General features: G+C 46.6%; 1 protein-coding gene across 1 annotated transcript in view; it reads right to left on the reverse strand.

The window, feature by feature from the left end:
- MERTK (MER proto-oncogene, tyrosine kinase) overlaps positions 1-15,721 on the reverse strand; it is a 120,973-nt gene that overhangs the window by 92,577 nt on the left and 12,675 nt on the right. The gene's annotated exons all lie outside the window — the stretch shown is intronic.

Raw genomic sequence — 15,721 nt, forward strand, 5'->3', positions numbered from 1 at the left:
TGCTCAGTAAGGAGAGAAGCCACCCCAAGGAGAGGCCTGCACGCCACAACTACAGCGTGGCTCCCGCTCACCACAACCGGAGAGAGGCCCGTGCAGCCATGAAGACCCAGCATCAACAAGTAAACAGAAATCATTTTAAACAAATAAATGCGATTTTAAGCTGCTAATCTTTCAGTGTTCTACGTCGGTTGTAAAATGCCCCTCCCCCTGTCTTTCCTCGAAGAAGTAGAACACTTTAAAATTATTTGGGAGCGAGTGATGGTGGGAGGATGGAAGTAGGTCAAACACTTTAAAGCTTTTGATTATTACCACGTTCTCATTAGTGCATCTTCAAGATGACACAGCGAACGTGGTGGGCCTGCCTGATGGTCCCCACTGTGGAGACCATTTTTTCAGCCCACGTCAGAGATGTATCAAACACCAAAGCCCCAGACTTAACGAGGATTTCATCCTTTCTCCATGGAACAGGTGGAAAAGCAGGCTGCTTGTGAAATTCAGCAGAAACCGTTCCTCCTCTTCTTTCCCCTCTCTTCATCTTTTACGGTTACTTCCGCGTATGAACTGGACAGTAGCTAAAGTGGGACGTTTTGCTTCACAAGCAGACGCAGTTGAGCAACCCGGATGAGCGGCCTCCCACTCACGTCCAAGCACAGCTGCCCAGGGCTTCCAGCAGCTGCGTTTGCCAACCCCAGGGGCCACACCCATCCTGGAGCTGGTCATGGAGCGCCCCTGCCCCGTCGCCATGCGTTTCCAGCCCTTGACCAGATTCCAAGGTCACCTTCATAGAGACAAGGGACTGTGTGTCCACCGTCTTCCTCCAGTGCTCGGGTCGAGGGACAGGCTCCAGGAGATAAGATTAGCAAATGTTTCTCTAGCCAACAAGTACGTGATTAGATCTATTGTCCACTGTGTGGGGTTTGCCAGGTTCTTCTGAACAAATCTACCTGTAGCTTCCCTGAGGGCTGGAACTGGCATTCTCTGAACCCAGGCTGATGCCTGGCATGGAGTCAACATGCAGTGAGCATCTATGGGATAAATGAGTGTGATACAGGCAGGAGACACTGCTATGACCGCAAGCGGGACTGTGGTGGGGCTGGAGCCAGGGCTCTGCAACCACAGTGAAACTGTGGGGGGGCAGATACTGAGGGATGGTGGTCTCTCAGACTCAAAACTGGTACATGAGGGAACACTAAGGAAAGAGCTGTTTTCTGAACCAAAAATTGAGTTGCCGTATGATCCAGCAATGCCAGATGGCGCAGTGATAAAGAATCCTCCTGGCAATGCATGAGACACAGGAGGTGTGGGTTCGATTCCTGGGTCTGGAAGACTCCCCTGGAGAAGGAAATAGCAACCCACCCCAGTATTCTTGCCTGGAGAATCCCAGGGACCTGGTGGACTATAGTCTGGGGGTCACAAAGAGTCAGACACGACTGAGTGACTGAATGCGTGATCCAGCAATTCCACTCCTGGGCATATATCTGGACAAAATTCATTCAAAAAGATACATGCACCCTTATGTTCACAGCAGCACTGTTCACAACAGATAAGACACATAAAACGACCTAAATGTCTACCAACAGATGAATAGCTAAATATGTGGTTCAGTTTCAGTTCAGTCGCTCAGTCACGTCAGACTCTTTGCAACCCCATGAACCGCAGCACGCCAGGCCTTCCTGTCCATCATCAATTCCCAGAGTTCACCCAAACTCATGTCCATTGAGTCAGTGATGCCATCCAGCCATCTCATCCTCTGTCATCCCCTTCTCCTCCTGCCTTCAATCTTTCCCAGCATCAGGGTCTTTTCCAATGAGTCAGCTCTTTGCATCAGGTGGCCAAACTATTGGAGTTTCAGCTTCAACATCAGTCCTTCCAATGAACATCCAGGACTGATCTCCTTTAGGATGGACTACTGCTGCTAAGTCGCTTCAGTTGTGTCCGACTCTGTGCGACCCCACAGACTCCGCCATCCCTGGGATTCTCCAGGCAAGAACACTGGAGTGGGTTGCCATTTCCTTCTCCAATGCATGAAACTGGTTGGATCTAAAGAAGATGTGGTACATATATACAATGGACTATTACTCAGCCATAAAAAGAACGAAATAATGCCATCTGCAGCAACACGATGGAACTAGAGATTATCACACTAAGCGCAGTAAGTCAGAGAAAGACAAACACCGTATGACATCCCTCATCTGTGGAATCTAAAACATGAAACAAATGAACATATCTATGAAACAGAAACAGACTCACAGACAGAGAGCACGTGTGTGGTTACCATGGAGGAGAGGAGAGGGGGAGGATGGATCGGGATCAGTAGACGTAAACTATTATACATAAGATGGATAATCAACTAGGTCCTACTGTATAGCACAGAGCACTATCTTCAGCATCCTGTAATGAACTATAATGGAAAAGAATATGAATATAAAAACATTATATAATGGAATCACTTTGCTATATACATGCAACTAACACAACGTTGTAAATCAATATGTCGATAAAATAAATTTTTTAAAAATAGGCTACTTTCTGTGTGATCACATAGTGCGCCCCACCCTTAAATTCATGAATATTTGCTGAGCCCTCGCTGAGCGTGCATGATAGCAAACAGGTTGGTGGGCAGTGATGCTCAGGGCTAACCAGTAGCTCAGTGTTTAGCACCGAGGCCCACCCAGTCCCGGGATGCCTGAGAGGTGACCTCGGGAAAGTTCTGTAACTGGCTGATCCTCTTCAAGGACAAAAGTACCTGTGGGGGGTATAGGGAGAAGGAAACGATCAGAAGTACCAGGTCCATCAGCAACCTGCACAGACACTGGCTGCTGCTGCGGCCTGCCCGCTTCTGAACCTGGCCCGGTCTGGTTTTCCTGCTGTGCTGCGTCTCCGCGGCTGTGTGCCGGCCTCTCTCCGTTGAGGAGAGAGGGGCTGCTCTCTAGCTGTGCTGCGTGGGCCTCTCACCGCAATGGCTCCTTCCGTTCCAGGCCACAGGCTCCAGGTGCCAGGCACACCTGCTTAACGGCTCCCTGGCGCATGGCGTCTCCCTGGATCAGGGATTGAACCCATGTCCCCTCCACTGGCAGGTGGATTCTTACTCACTGGACCACCACCAGGGAAGCCCTGAACCCGACCTGTTGCACACCGGAAGGAGGAATTTTGGGGCTTTGTGGAATGAGTGCTGGGATAACAGGTGAGGTCTGTCTCAGACAATGCATAGAACAGCCACGTGGCGGCCACATGATTGCCACCCATGAAGGAGAGGAAAAGTCACACTTCCGGTCTGTGATACCCAAAGAACTCTGGCTCAAAGGAGTCTCCCCCGGGCTGGTCACCACCCTCCCCCAGCAGGAGAGCCTTCCGATTCTCTTGAAGCTGTAGGACCACAACCCAAGGTGGATCAAGGGGAAAAGCAGCAGCTACTGAAACGGCAGGACTCGGAGGAGTGGGTGGAGTGGCAGCCTTCCGCCACCTCCTGACCCTGGAGTCCCTCCAGGCTGTGGGAGGAGAGCTGGGCAGGGCAGCAGCCCGGGCAGCAGCCCGGGCGGCAGCGAGAATGCAGACTGCTGCTCCAGCCGCCTGCTTTCTTACCCCAGGACCAGGGAAGGGACCGGAAGCACCTTGGCCAGATACGTCAAATAAGGGCGGGGCTGAAGTGTCAGTCATATAGCCCACATCTGGCTCTTTGTACTCCTTTTCAGACAACAGAACAGCTGGTGACATGAGCTGACCTCTCTGAAATTCAGCCTCAAAATCCGAAGACCCAGAGGAGGCTGCAAGAGTGAGGACTTACTGTTGAACTCTTAGGGGTTTCCTGCTCCGCACTGCAGAGCAGGAGTGGGCCAGGAGGACGCGCTTTTGTTGTGTAGTCGCTAAGTCATGTCTGACTCTTTGCAATCCAAAGGACTGTAGCCCGCCCGGGTCCTCTGTCCACGGGATTCTCCAGGCAAGAATACCGGAGTGGGTTGGCATTACCTTCTCCAGGGGATCTTCCCGACCCGAGAATTGAACCCACATCTCCTGCACTGGCAGATGGGTTCTTCACCACTGAGTAACCCGGGAAGCCCAGGATGTGCTTTGCCCAGGCGCTAAGAGTTCCTCAGCCCCTCTGTCCCAGGGTGACATTTGCTATCAAGCAGCCCCTATGGCTGGAAGGGGAAAGGCCCCCTTCTGGGGTGGGCTTGCAATTCACAGAAAAGGCTTTTGGCGCCTGGAATCCTGTTGGCGACCACTTCCCTGTCCCCCTCCCTTGTCACACCCCCTGTCCCCCGACCCCAGGAGACAGGGCTGCATGCGGACCAGAGGACACCCCTTCCCTGTGTGCCCCCCTCCCTGGCTGATATTTGAATCATGACCCTGAGTGGCTTCCCTGTCACTTGGTTAAAAACTGATCCTCTCATCCCCAAAACTGGCTGAGGCCCAGAACAAGCAAAAACTTTCTACTTAGTATCAAGTCACTTTATGAAAACAGGAGTCTCAATTGATAAAGAGAAGCAACACTGATAAGAGGACATTTTTTTCAAAAACCTTTTAACCTGAAATCACTTGACCTGGTTGCTGCTGCTGCTGCGTCGCTTCAGTGGTGTCCGACTCTTAGCGACCCCATGGACTGCAGCCCACCAGGCTCCTCTGACCTGATCACTACCAAACTATAAATGGTAAACAGGAGCACTCCGCCACTTGGAGAAAATTTAATAGTGCAGCAGAAGCCTGCAAGGCAGAAACCACGAGCTGACCTGAGGGAGGGGGCCCCAGCAGGGGCTTTCCGGAAAGAAAGAGGAATAATTGGTAGGTTGCATATGCCTGGAGGGGTCACAGCCTCAGCAGAAAAAAAGCAGAGACACCAGTGAACTGAGAGCTGCACAGAGAGAAGAAAGTGGGGCTGGTATGAAGCAGTGCTGGCAGGCCAGAGTTTCTACATGGGCGGCAGGGGGCGGGGGTGGGGGGGTGGGGGGTGGGGCGGTTCGGGGAGAGGGTTGGGATAGTTGCCAGATTAATAATCAGAATGCCCCAGTTATACCGGGACTTCAAATCAACAATGTCTATGTGTCACACTTAGTTAAATAAATACAACTTAGTTAAATAAATACAACTTGGTGTCTTTCAGCACAAACTGGCTGGAGCCATTGTCCAGGGAGTTCACTTTCACCCCCGCCCCCATAGACTGGCCTCCAAGGGCAGAAAGCAGAGTGAGGAGAGGGTCTGAAGGAGCAAACAAGGACCCCAACACAGTAAGCCAGCTACCCACCCTCTCTGAGCCCTGCCCTGAGGGAGTGCAAGGGCTTGGGCCTCGGAGCCAAACCCATGATTATCATGCTGATTCTACTTCCGTTGGTCCCCACAGTACACTGGCTCAATAAAAAATGTGGAACTGAGGTAGGAGACAGTGGGCCTCTGGGCTGGACACCTGGCGTTTCTCAAGTGGAGTAAAACTGAACCTCTGTTCTCACTCAGACACTCCAAGGACAAAGCTAGTGGCAGAAGCTGAGCTCTGCTAAAAAAAGAGATAAGGTGTCCACTCCAGAGGTCAAAAAAACTTTCCTGCCTACACATGCACAGAAGGCTTCTTGGGGATTGAAAAGGGAGCTGACCCCCACCCCATAATAAGTGTGGACATATACTCATAGGCCTCTGTGGTGGGATCCATCTTAGAAAAAAGTTGCACACACATTTTGGGGAGGGTCCACGGACCAGAACTGTGCCTGGAACAACAGACTGGTTCCAAATCCGGAAAGGAGTACATCAAGGCTGTATACTGTCACCCGGCTTATTTTTAACTTATATGCAGAATACGTCATGAGAAACGCTGGGCTGGATGAAGCACAAGCTGGAGTCAAGATTTCCAGGGGAAATATTAGTAATCTCAGATACACAGATGATACAACCCTTATGGCAGAAAGTGAAGAAGAACCACAGAGCCTCTTGATGAAAGTGAAAGAGGAGAGTGAAAAAGTTGGCATAAAGCTCAAAAGTTCAGAAAACTAAGATCATGGCATCTGGTTCCATCACTTCATGGCAGATAGATATGGAAAACAGAGGAAACAGTGACAGACTTCATTTTGGGGGGCTACAAGACCACGGTGACTGCAGCCATGAAATTAAAAGATACTTGTTCCTTGGAAGAAAAGTTATGACCAACCTAAGCAACATATTAAAAAGCAGAGACATTACCTTGCCAACAAAGGTCCGTCTAGTCAAGGCTATGGTTTTTCCAGTAGTCACGTATGGATGTGAGAGTTGGACCATAAGAAAACTGAGAGCCGAAGAATTGATGCTTTTGAACTGATTCTCCAACTGTGGTGTTGAAGAAGACTCTTGAGTGTCCCTTGGAATGCAGGGAGATTCACCCAGTCCATCCTAAAGGAAATCAGTCCTGAATATTCATTGGAAGGACTGATGCTGAAGCTGAAACTCCAATACTTTGGCCACCTCATGCGAAGAACTGACTCATTTGAAAAGACTGATGCTGGGAAAGATTGAGGGCAGGAGGAGAAGGGGACGACAGAGGATGAGATGGCTGGATGGCATCACTGGCTCAATGGATATGGGTTTGGGTGGACGCTGGGAGTTGGTGATGGACAGGGAGGCCGGGTGTTCTACGTTTCAAGGGGTCGCAAAGAGTCTGACATGACTGAGTGACTGAACTGAACTGAACTGAGTGAGCAGTAAGGAGGTGATGTTAATCACGTATACAGGACAGTCCTTCCAGGTCTTCATTTACCTCTGGCCAATTATCTTGTTTCTTTTTAACACCTAACTGGTCCATTCAGTTCAGTTCAGTTCAGTTCAGTTCAGTCACTCAGTCGTGTCCAACTCTTTGGGACTCCTTGAACTGCAGCACACCAAGCATCCCTGTCCATCACCAATTCCCAGAGTCCACCCAAACCCATGTCCATTGAGTCAGTGATGCCATCCAACCATCTCATCCTCTGTCATCCCCTTCTCCGGCCACCCTCAATCTCTCCCAGCATCAGGGTCTTTTCAAAGGAGTCAGCTCTTCGCATCAGGTGGCCAAAGTATTGGAGTTTCAGCTTCAGCATCAGTCCTTCCAATGAATATTCAGGACTGATTTCCTTTAGGATGGACTGGGTGAATCTCCCTGCATTCCAAGGGACTCTCAAGAGTCTTCTCCAACACCACAGTTTGAAAGCATCAATTCTTCAGCACTCAGCTTTCTTTATAGTCCAAGTCTCACATCCATATGTGACTACTGGAAAAACCATAGCTTTGACTAGATGGACCTTTGCTGGCAAATTAATGCTCTGCTTTTTAATATGCTATCCAGGTTGGTCATAACTTTCCTTCCAAGGAGTAAGTGTCTATTAATTTCATGGCTGCAATCACCATCTGCAGTGATTTTAGAGCCCAAGAAATAAAGTCTGTCACAGTTTCCCTTGTTTTCTCATCTCTCTGCCTTGAAGTGATGGGACCAGATGCCATGATCTTAGTTTTTTTAGTGTTGAGTTTTAAACCAGCTTTTTCACTCTCCTCTTTCACTTTCATCAAGAGGCTCTGTAGTTCTTCTTCACTTTCTGCCATAAGGGTGGTATCATCTGTGTATCTGAGGTTACTGATACTTCCCCTGGCAATCTTGACTCCAGCTGTGCTTCATCCAGTCCAGCGTTTCTCATGATGTACTCTGCATAGAAGTTAAATAAGCAGAGTGACAATAAACAGCCTTGACGTACTCCTTTCCCAATTTGGAACCAGTCCATTGTTCCATGTCTGATTCTAACTGTTGCTTCCGGACCTCCATACAGTTTTCTCAGGAAGCAGGTAAGGTCGTCTGGTCTTCCCATCTCTTGAAGAATTTTCAATAGTTTGTTGTGATCTACACAGTGAAAGGTTTTGGTGTAGTCAAAGCAGAAGTAGATGTTTTTCTGGAACTATCTTGCTTTATGTTCCAACGGATATTGCCGATTTTACCTTTAGCTCCTCTGCCTTTTCTAAATTCAGCTTGAACATCTGGAAGTTCAAAGTTCATCTACTGTTGAAGCCTGGCTTGGAGAATTTTGAGCATTACTTTGCTAGCGTGTGAGATGAGTGTATTGGAGAAGGAAACGGCAACCCACTCCAGTGTTCTTGCCTGGAGAATCCCAGGGACGGGGGAGCCTGGTGGGCTGCCATCTATGGGGTTGCACAGAGTTGGACATGACTGAAGTGACTTAGCAGCAGCAGAGATGAGTGCAATTGTGCAGCAGTTTGAACATTTTTTGGCATTGTCCTTCTTTGGGACTGGAATGAAAACTGAACTTTTCCAGTCTTGTGCCCACTGCTGAGTTTTCCAAATCTGAGGACACAATGAGTGTAGCACTTAAACAGCATCATGTTTTAGGATTTGAAATAGCTTGACTGGAATTCCATCACCTCCAGTAGCTTTGCTCGTAGTGATGCTTCATAAGACCCACTTAACTTTGCATTCCAGGATGTTGGGCTCTAGGTGAGTGATCACACCATTGTGGTTATCTGTATCACGAAGATCTTTTTTGTACAATTCTTCTGTGTATTCTTGCCACCTCTTCTTAATATCTTCTGCTTCTGTTAGGTCCATACCATTTCTGTCCTTTATTGTGCCCATCTGCATGAAATATTCCCTTGGTATCTCTAATTTTCCAGAAGAGACTTGTAGTCTTTCCCATTCTATTGTTTTCCTCTATTTCTTTGCATTGATCACTGAGGAAGGTTTTCTTATTCTTTGTTATTTCTTATTCCTTGCTAGTCTTTGGAACTCTGCATTCAAATGGGTATATCTTTGCTTTCATCCTTTGCCTTTCACTTCTCTTCTTTTCACAGCTATTTGTAAGGCCTCCTCAGACGACTATTTTGCCTTTTGCATTTCTTTTTCTTGGGGATGGTCTTGATCACTGCCTCCTGTAAAATGTCATGAGCCTCTGTCCAATTCTTCAGGCACTCTATCAGATCTAATCTCTTGAATCTATTTGTCACTTTCACTGTATAATTGTAAGGGATTTGATTTAGTTGATACCTGAATGGTCTAGTGGTTTTTCCTACTTTCTTCAATTTAAGTCTGAACTTGGCAATAAGGAGTTCGTGATCTGAGCCACAGTCAGCTCCTGGTCTTGTTTTTGCTGACTGTATAGAGCTTCTCCATCTTTGGCTGCAAAAAATATATTCAACCTGATTTCGGTGTTAATCATCTGGTGATGTCCATGTGTAGAGTCTTCTCTTGTTTTGTTGGAAGAGGGTGTTTGCTATGACCAGTGCGTAGTCTTGGCAGAACTCTGTTAGCTTTTGCCCTGCTGCATTCTATACTCCAAGGCCAAATTTGCCTGTTACTCCAGGTGTTTCTTGACTTCCTACTTTTGTATTCCAGTCCCCTATGGTGAAAAGGACATCTTTTTTGGGTGTTAGTTCTAGAAAGTCTTATAGGTCTTCATAGAACTGTTCAACTTCAGCTTCTTCAGCGTTACTGGTCGGGGCATAGACTTGGATTACTGTGATATTGGGTTTGCCTTGGAAATGAACAGAGATCATTCTGTTGTTTTTGAGATTGCTCCCAAGTACTGCATTTTGGACTCTTTTGTTGACTATGATGGCTACTCCATTTCTTCTAGGGATTCTTGCCCACAGTAGTAGATATAATGGTCATCTAAGTTAAATTCACCCATTCCAGTTCATTTTAGTTCGCCGATTCCTAGAATTTGATGTTCACTCTTGCCATCTCCTGTTTGACCACTTCTGATTTGCCTAGATTCATGGACCTGACATTCCAGGTTCCTATGCAATATTGCTCTTCACAGCATCGGACCTTGCTTCCATCACCAGTCACATCCACAACTGGGTGTTGCTTTTGCTTTGGCTCCATCTCTTCATTTTTTCTGGTGTTATTTCTCCACTCATCTCCAGTAGCATATTGGGCACCTACTGACCTAGGGAGTTCATCTTTCAGTGTCCTATCTTTTTGCCTTTTCATTCTCAAGGCAAGAATACTGAAGTGGTTTGCCATTCCCTTCTCCAGCGGACCACATTTTGTCAGAACTCTCCACCATGACCCGTCCGTCTTGGGTGGTCCTACACAGCATGGCTCATCGTTTCATTGAGTTAGACAAGACTGTGGTCCATGTGATCAGTTTGATTTGTTTTCTGTGACTGTGGTTTTTATTCTGTCTGCCCTCTGACAGAGAAGGATAAGAGGCTTATGGAAGCTTCCTGATGGGAAAGACTAATAGAACAAGACCCAGTTTCCCTCACACTCAGTCTCTCCCATATATTATACTGTGTCTCTAATAATAAACTTTGTGTCTGTTTGCAGTTTTTGCCTCCTTGAAACATTCTTGCTTTCAAATAGGGTCAAGAGCTCAGGCCACTTTGCTTCTAGCCCCTGGTGGTCTAGTGGCTAGAATTCTTGGTTTTCCAGGTTACTCAGGTTTAATTCCTGGGCTGGGAACTAAGATCTCTCTTTAGGACTGCTCACAGCTCTCCTTCCAAGATCAGAACCTTGTGCATACACTTCAGCCACAGAAGCTGCAAGAACCCTGAAGGGCTTTATAGCACTCCATCACCCCCTTCAGCTTGCACCCATTTTTTGATTTGAGTATTTGACTTTTTCTCAATAGAAGTGCTTTGCAAAGGCACCTTTCCCAGCAGACTGTGACCCCCTGGTCCCTTGTGTTGCTTGCGTGCTCAGTTGCTCAGTTGTGTCTCACTCTTTGCGGCCCCATGGACAGTAGCCCGCCAGGCTCCTCCGTCCACGGGATTCTCCAGGAAAGAATACTGGAGCGGGGTGCCATCTCCTTCTCCAGGGGATCTGAACAACCCAGGGACTGAACTGTGTCTCCTGCATTGGCAGGTGGATTCTTTCCCACTGAGCCACCTGGGAAGTCCAGTCCTTTCTCAAAGTTGAGCACCAACGCACCCAGAAAACAGAGCTCCAGATTCAGACTATGAATCTTCACCATTATCTCCTAACTCTCCACCATGCTCTCAAAACCAGCAGAATGTCAGGATCTCCAGGGGAGCTTTTAAAACTCTGATGCCTGTGTTTCACCCAGAGGTTGAATTTATTGGCCAGCAGTACAGCTTAGATATTGGGATTTTAAAAAATCTCCTCTAGTGATTCTAGAGGAATTGGGGTCAGACCTAATTCCTAGGGTATTAGGGAATGGATTCATCTGGTGGCCCAAATCATCTTGGGGGTGGGGGGCTCCTGCCTGGGAACCCTGATATTTTAAATGCATTGTGGCTTGGGAGCCTGGGATGAACAAGACCTATGGTATCAGAGTTCAGTTCTGGCTCAGCCACTCAGAAGCCAGGTGACCGTGTACCAGTCACTTGTCCTTTCTTGTTCTGGCACACCACAGAGGCATGTGGGACCTTATTAATAGTTCTTCGATCGGAGATTGAACCTGCATCCCTCACAGTGGAAGTCCAGAGTCTTAACCACTGGACCACCAGAAATTCCCTTCCCCAGTCACGTGTCCTTCTGAGACTCGCTCTCCTGGTCTGTGAAGGAAGACGTGTAATGCCTGCCCCTCTCAGCCAGCAGAGGGGAGCAGTGCCCAGGAGCACGGCAACGCGGAACGGCTGACCTGCTTTGCTTCCAAGGCACAGCCAGTCACGCCTGGACTGCCACGGGCGCACACGTGGAACGGATGGTGCTGACTTGGCTCGTTCAGCCTCTGGCAGGGAAACAGGAATATATGTTTACCCAACCAAGGGTGGTTTTCCTTCTCTTTCCCCTTTGGCAGCACGCCAAGTGTCATAGACAGGCTGAGGGGACACTTTCTGGCCAGAGTGGTAAAGTTTGGCCCCCCGTGTCTGGGGCTGGCTCTCTGCAAGGGCCAGCTGCGGCTTTCACAAGACCCAGGAGAGATGCTCTGTCCCCAAGTTTAACTCCTCTGCCCTGCCACCCATAACACACAGCCTCCAGCCCCCTAATACTTGAAATCCTATTAATTTTAGCCATTCTTTTCAGGAAGAAACATTTCCTTTACAAATGTGACCATCTCAGACTTCTCTGGTGGTCCAGTGGTTAAGAATGCACCTGCCAATGCAGGAGACATGGGTTCGATCCCTGGTCTGGGAAGACCCCCCATGCCACGGGGCAGCTAAGGCCATGCGCCACAACTATGGAGCCCATGAGCTACTGACTGCTGAAGCCTGTAAGCCTAGAGCCGGCATTCCACGACAGGAGAAGCCGCCTCAGTGAGGAGCCGGTGCACCGCAATGGAGAGCAGCCCTTCTCACCACAACCAGGGAAAGCCTGAGTGTAGCAGCGAAGACCCAGCACAGCCAACAATTAAGTAAATAAATAAATCATTAAAAAAAAAAAGTCACCGTCTCTAAGGTCCAAACACCTTAGTCAGCACTGTTTGTCCATATCTTTCCCAAGTGACAAGAGGGCAAAGAATTCCCTCCCAAAGCAGAGTAAATGGATCTTTCCCTACTTCTTGCACGAAGTACACCTAAAAACACAGAGTATTACATATGAAAGGAACTTTTTAAAAAACTCTGAAGAGTGGAGAGACAGTAGTCTGACTAGGGACCCGGGGGACCTAAGAACAACATTGTGATGAATTCCCTGAGTGTCCTTTTGTTCAGAGTATCCCAGATTTGGAAATGCTAACAGGCAAAGACAAAAAACAACAACAAAAGCCTGTTACCTCTAATCAAAGGACTAGGAAAGGGCAGCTGGGCAAGACAGAAGGCTTTTAAACAGTAAACTGCTCCTCTCCAGGCAAACAATCCAGAAAAGGCCATGGCCCCATCCCCACCCATGCCAGCAAAGGTCAAGTGGGCAACCTAGACTTGAACCCCGACCAGGCCATAAAGAGGTGCCACAAATGCTCCACTGGGTGGTATCAGAGAAGGCCAAGAAGAGAGGTGGCATTTTCACCCCACTGGCTGCTGTTAGTAAAGCCCATATGGGATTCCCACACGTCATGAAAGAGGCATCTCTCCTTGTCCCCAGCAGGGTGGTATGAGAGGAGAACCAGTAGAGAGTCAGAGATTTCACTACTCCCCTAGGGTCAGTGGTGGTCAGGTGGGAACTGTCATAAAGTAATCAGGCACTCTTACCCTTTCCCCAGCCAGAACTCCCACCCTACCTCTGACTGGCAATAACATCCCACCCTTAGATGTCAATGGAGGTTGAGTGGCGAACTCAGGGCTTTCCTCATAGCTCAGCTGGTTAAGAATCCACCTGCAATGTGGGAGACCTGGGTTCGATCCCTGGGTTGGGAAGATCCCTTGAAGAAGGAAAAGGCTACCCACTGGGGAACCTAGAATTCTACCCCCACAGCAGTTCAGAGAAAACTACGTAAAACAAAAGACAAATAAGAGTCAGTCACATAATACTCTCAATGTCTAGGTTTCAATAAAAAAAAAAAAAATTGTCTCAAGCTGAATGAAATACAAAAACCAAGATAACAGAGAGTTATTCGAAAAAGCTTTTAAAGAAGGAATCAAAAAAATACTTCAGTGAGGGACTTCCCTGGTGGTCCAGCAGCTAAGACTCCGACTTCCAATGTGAGGTGCCTGGGTTCAGTCCCTCGTTGGGGAACTAGATCCCACATGCCACAACTAGGAGTTCTCATACCATAACTCAAAGATCCCACACGTCGCAAATAACCCACATGCCGCAACAAAGACTGAAGATCCTGCATGCCACAACCAAGGCCTGGTGCAGTTAAATAGCTATTTAAAAAATACTTCACTGAATATGAAATTCATGAATAAAATAGGAAGCCTTTTAGCAAATACATATAAAGTCTCACTAAAGAAATAGAAGAGTGAGAAGAGAGACAAATGGGAAATTTTGAACTAAAAAATACAATAATCAAAATAAAAAACTCAGTGGATGGGCTCAATAGCAGAATGAAGGGGCAGAGGAAAGAATAAGTGAACCAGAAGATAGAGCAATAGGAAATTATCCAATCTGAACAACAGAAAAAAATGAACGGAGTCTCTGCAACCTGTAGGACCATTACTAAAGATCTAACATTTGTATCATCAGAGTTCTGGAAGGAAAAGACAAACAGGGCAAGGCTGAAAAAGCACTTGATGAAATAATGGCTGATAACTCCCCAAATACGACAAAAGATATAAACCTACAAAGTAAAACACCTGAACGAATCCAAAATAAGATAAGCTCAAACATATCCACACCAAGACACATTACAGTCAAATTTCTGAATCCTAAAGACAAAACAAAAAGAGTTTTTAAAGCACTAAGAGAGACGATACCTTGCTTACAGGGGAAACCAATTCAAATGACAGTGAATTTCTAAAAGGAAGTGGCACATTTTCCTAAGTGATAAGAGAGAGAGAATGTCAACTCAGAATTCTTCTGGAATGAAAGGAAAACCAAAATATTTTCATACTAAGAGAATTTGTCATCAGCAGACCTACTCTAAAATAGCTAAAGTAAATTCTGCAAATAGAATGGAAACAATAAAAAATAAAGCCTAAATCATTAGGAGGAAGAAAAAAAACACAGAAAACAAAAATATTGATCAATACAATAGAATTTCTTCTCTTTTTCTAAACTATGTCTGATGTTTGGAGAAAAACTGCAACACTGTCTGATGTGATTTTATATACGATGAAGAAATATTTAAGATAATTATGCTTAATTGGGGAGCTAAAGGGACTTAATCAGTAACTTCAGATATGCAGATAGTACCACCCTTATGGCAGAAAGTGAAGAACTAAAGAGCCTCTTGATGAAAATGAAAGAGGAGAGTGAAAAAGTTGCCTTAAAGCTCAACAATCAGACAACGAAGATCATGGCATCTGGTCCCATCACTTCATGGCAGATAGATCGGGCAACAGTGGAAACAGTGGCTGACTTTATTTTTCTGAGCTCCAAAATCACTGCAGATGGTGACTGCAGCCATGAAATTAAAAGACACTTACTCCTTGGAAGGAAAGTTATGACCAACCTAGACAGCATATTAAAAAGCAGAGACATCACTTTGCCAACAAAGGTCCATCTAGTCAAGGCTATGGTTTTTCCAGTGGTCATGTATGGATGTGAGAGTTGGACTATAAAGAAAGCTGAGCACTGAAGAACTGATGCTTTTGAACTGTGCTGTTGGAGAAGGCTCTTGAGAGTCCCTTGGACTGCAAGGAGATCCAACCAGTCCATCCAAAAGAAGATAAGTCCTGGGTGTTTATTGGAAGGACTGATGATGCTGAAGCTGAAACTCCAATACTTTGACCACCTGATGCAAAGAACTGACTCATTTGAAAAGACTCTGATGCTGGGAAAGATTGAGGGCAGGAGGAGAAGGGGATGAGAGAGGATGAGATGGTTGGATGGTATCACCAACTCAAAGGACACGGGTTTGGGTGAACTCCGGGAGTTGGTGATAGGGAGGCCTGGCGTGCTGCAGTTCATGGGGACGCAAAGAGTCAGACACAACTGAGTGACTGAACTGAACTGAAAGGGACTTAAAAGGAAACAGGGATTATATAATTCACTTGAACTGGTAAAACATCAACACCTAGCAGACCACTAATTACATTAAATATAAATGATCTAAATACTTCTATTAAAATGCAAAGATTGGCAGAGTAGATTAAAGAAACATGACCCAACTATCTGCCATTTATTAAAAAATTCACTCCAAATAAAATGATACAGGCAAGTTGAATACAAAAGATAGAAAAAAAATCATACAACCACAACGAAAAGAAAAGCAGCATGCCTACATTAACATCAGATAAAGTAGATTTCAAAACAAGGAAAATTACCAGTAAGACGTAT

The sequence above is a fragment of the Oryx dammah genome, unplaced genomic scaffold, assembly GCF_014754425.2.
Source record: "Oryx dammah isolate SB20612 unplaced genomic scaffold, SCBI_Odam_1.1 HiC_scaffold_25, whole genome shotgun sequence".
Lineage (NCBI taxonomy): Eukaryota > Metazoa > Chordata > Mammalia > Artiodactyla > Bovidae > Oryx > Oryx dammah.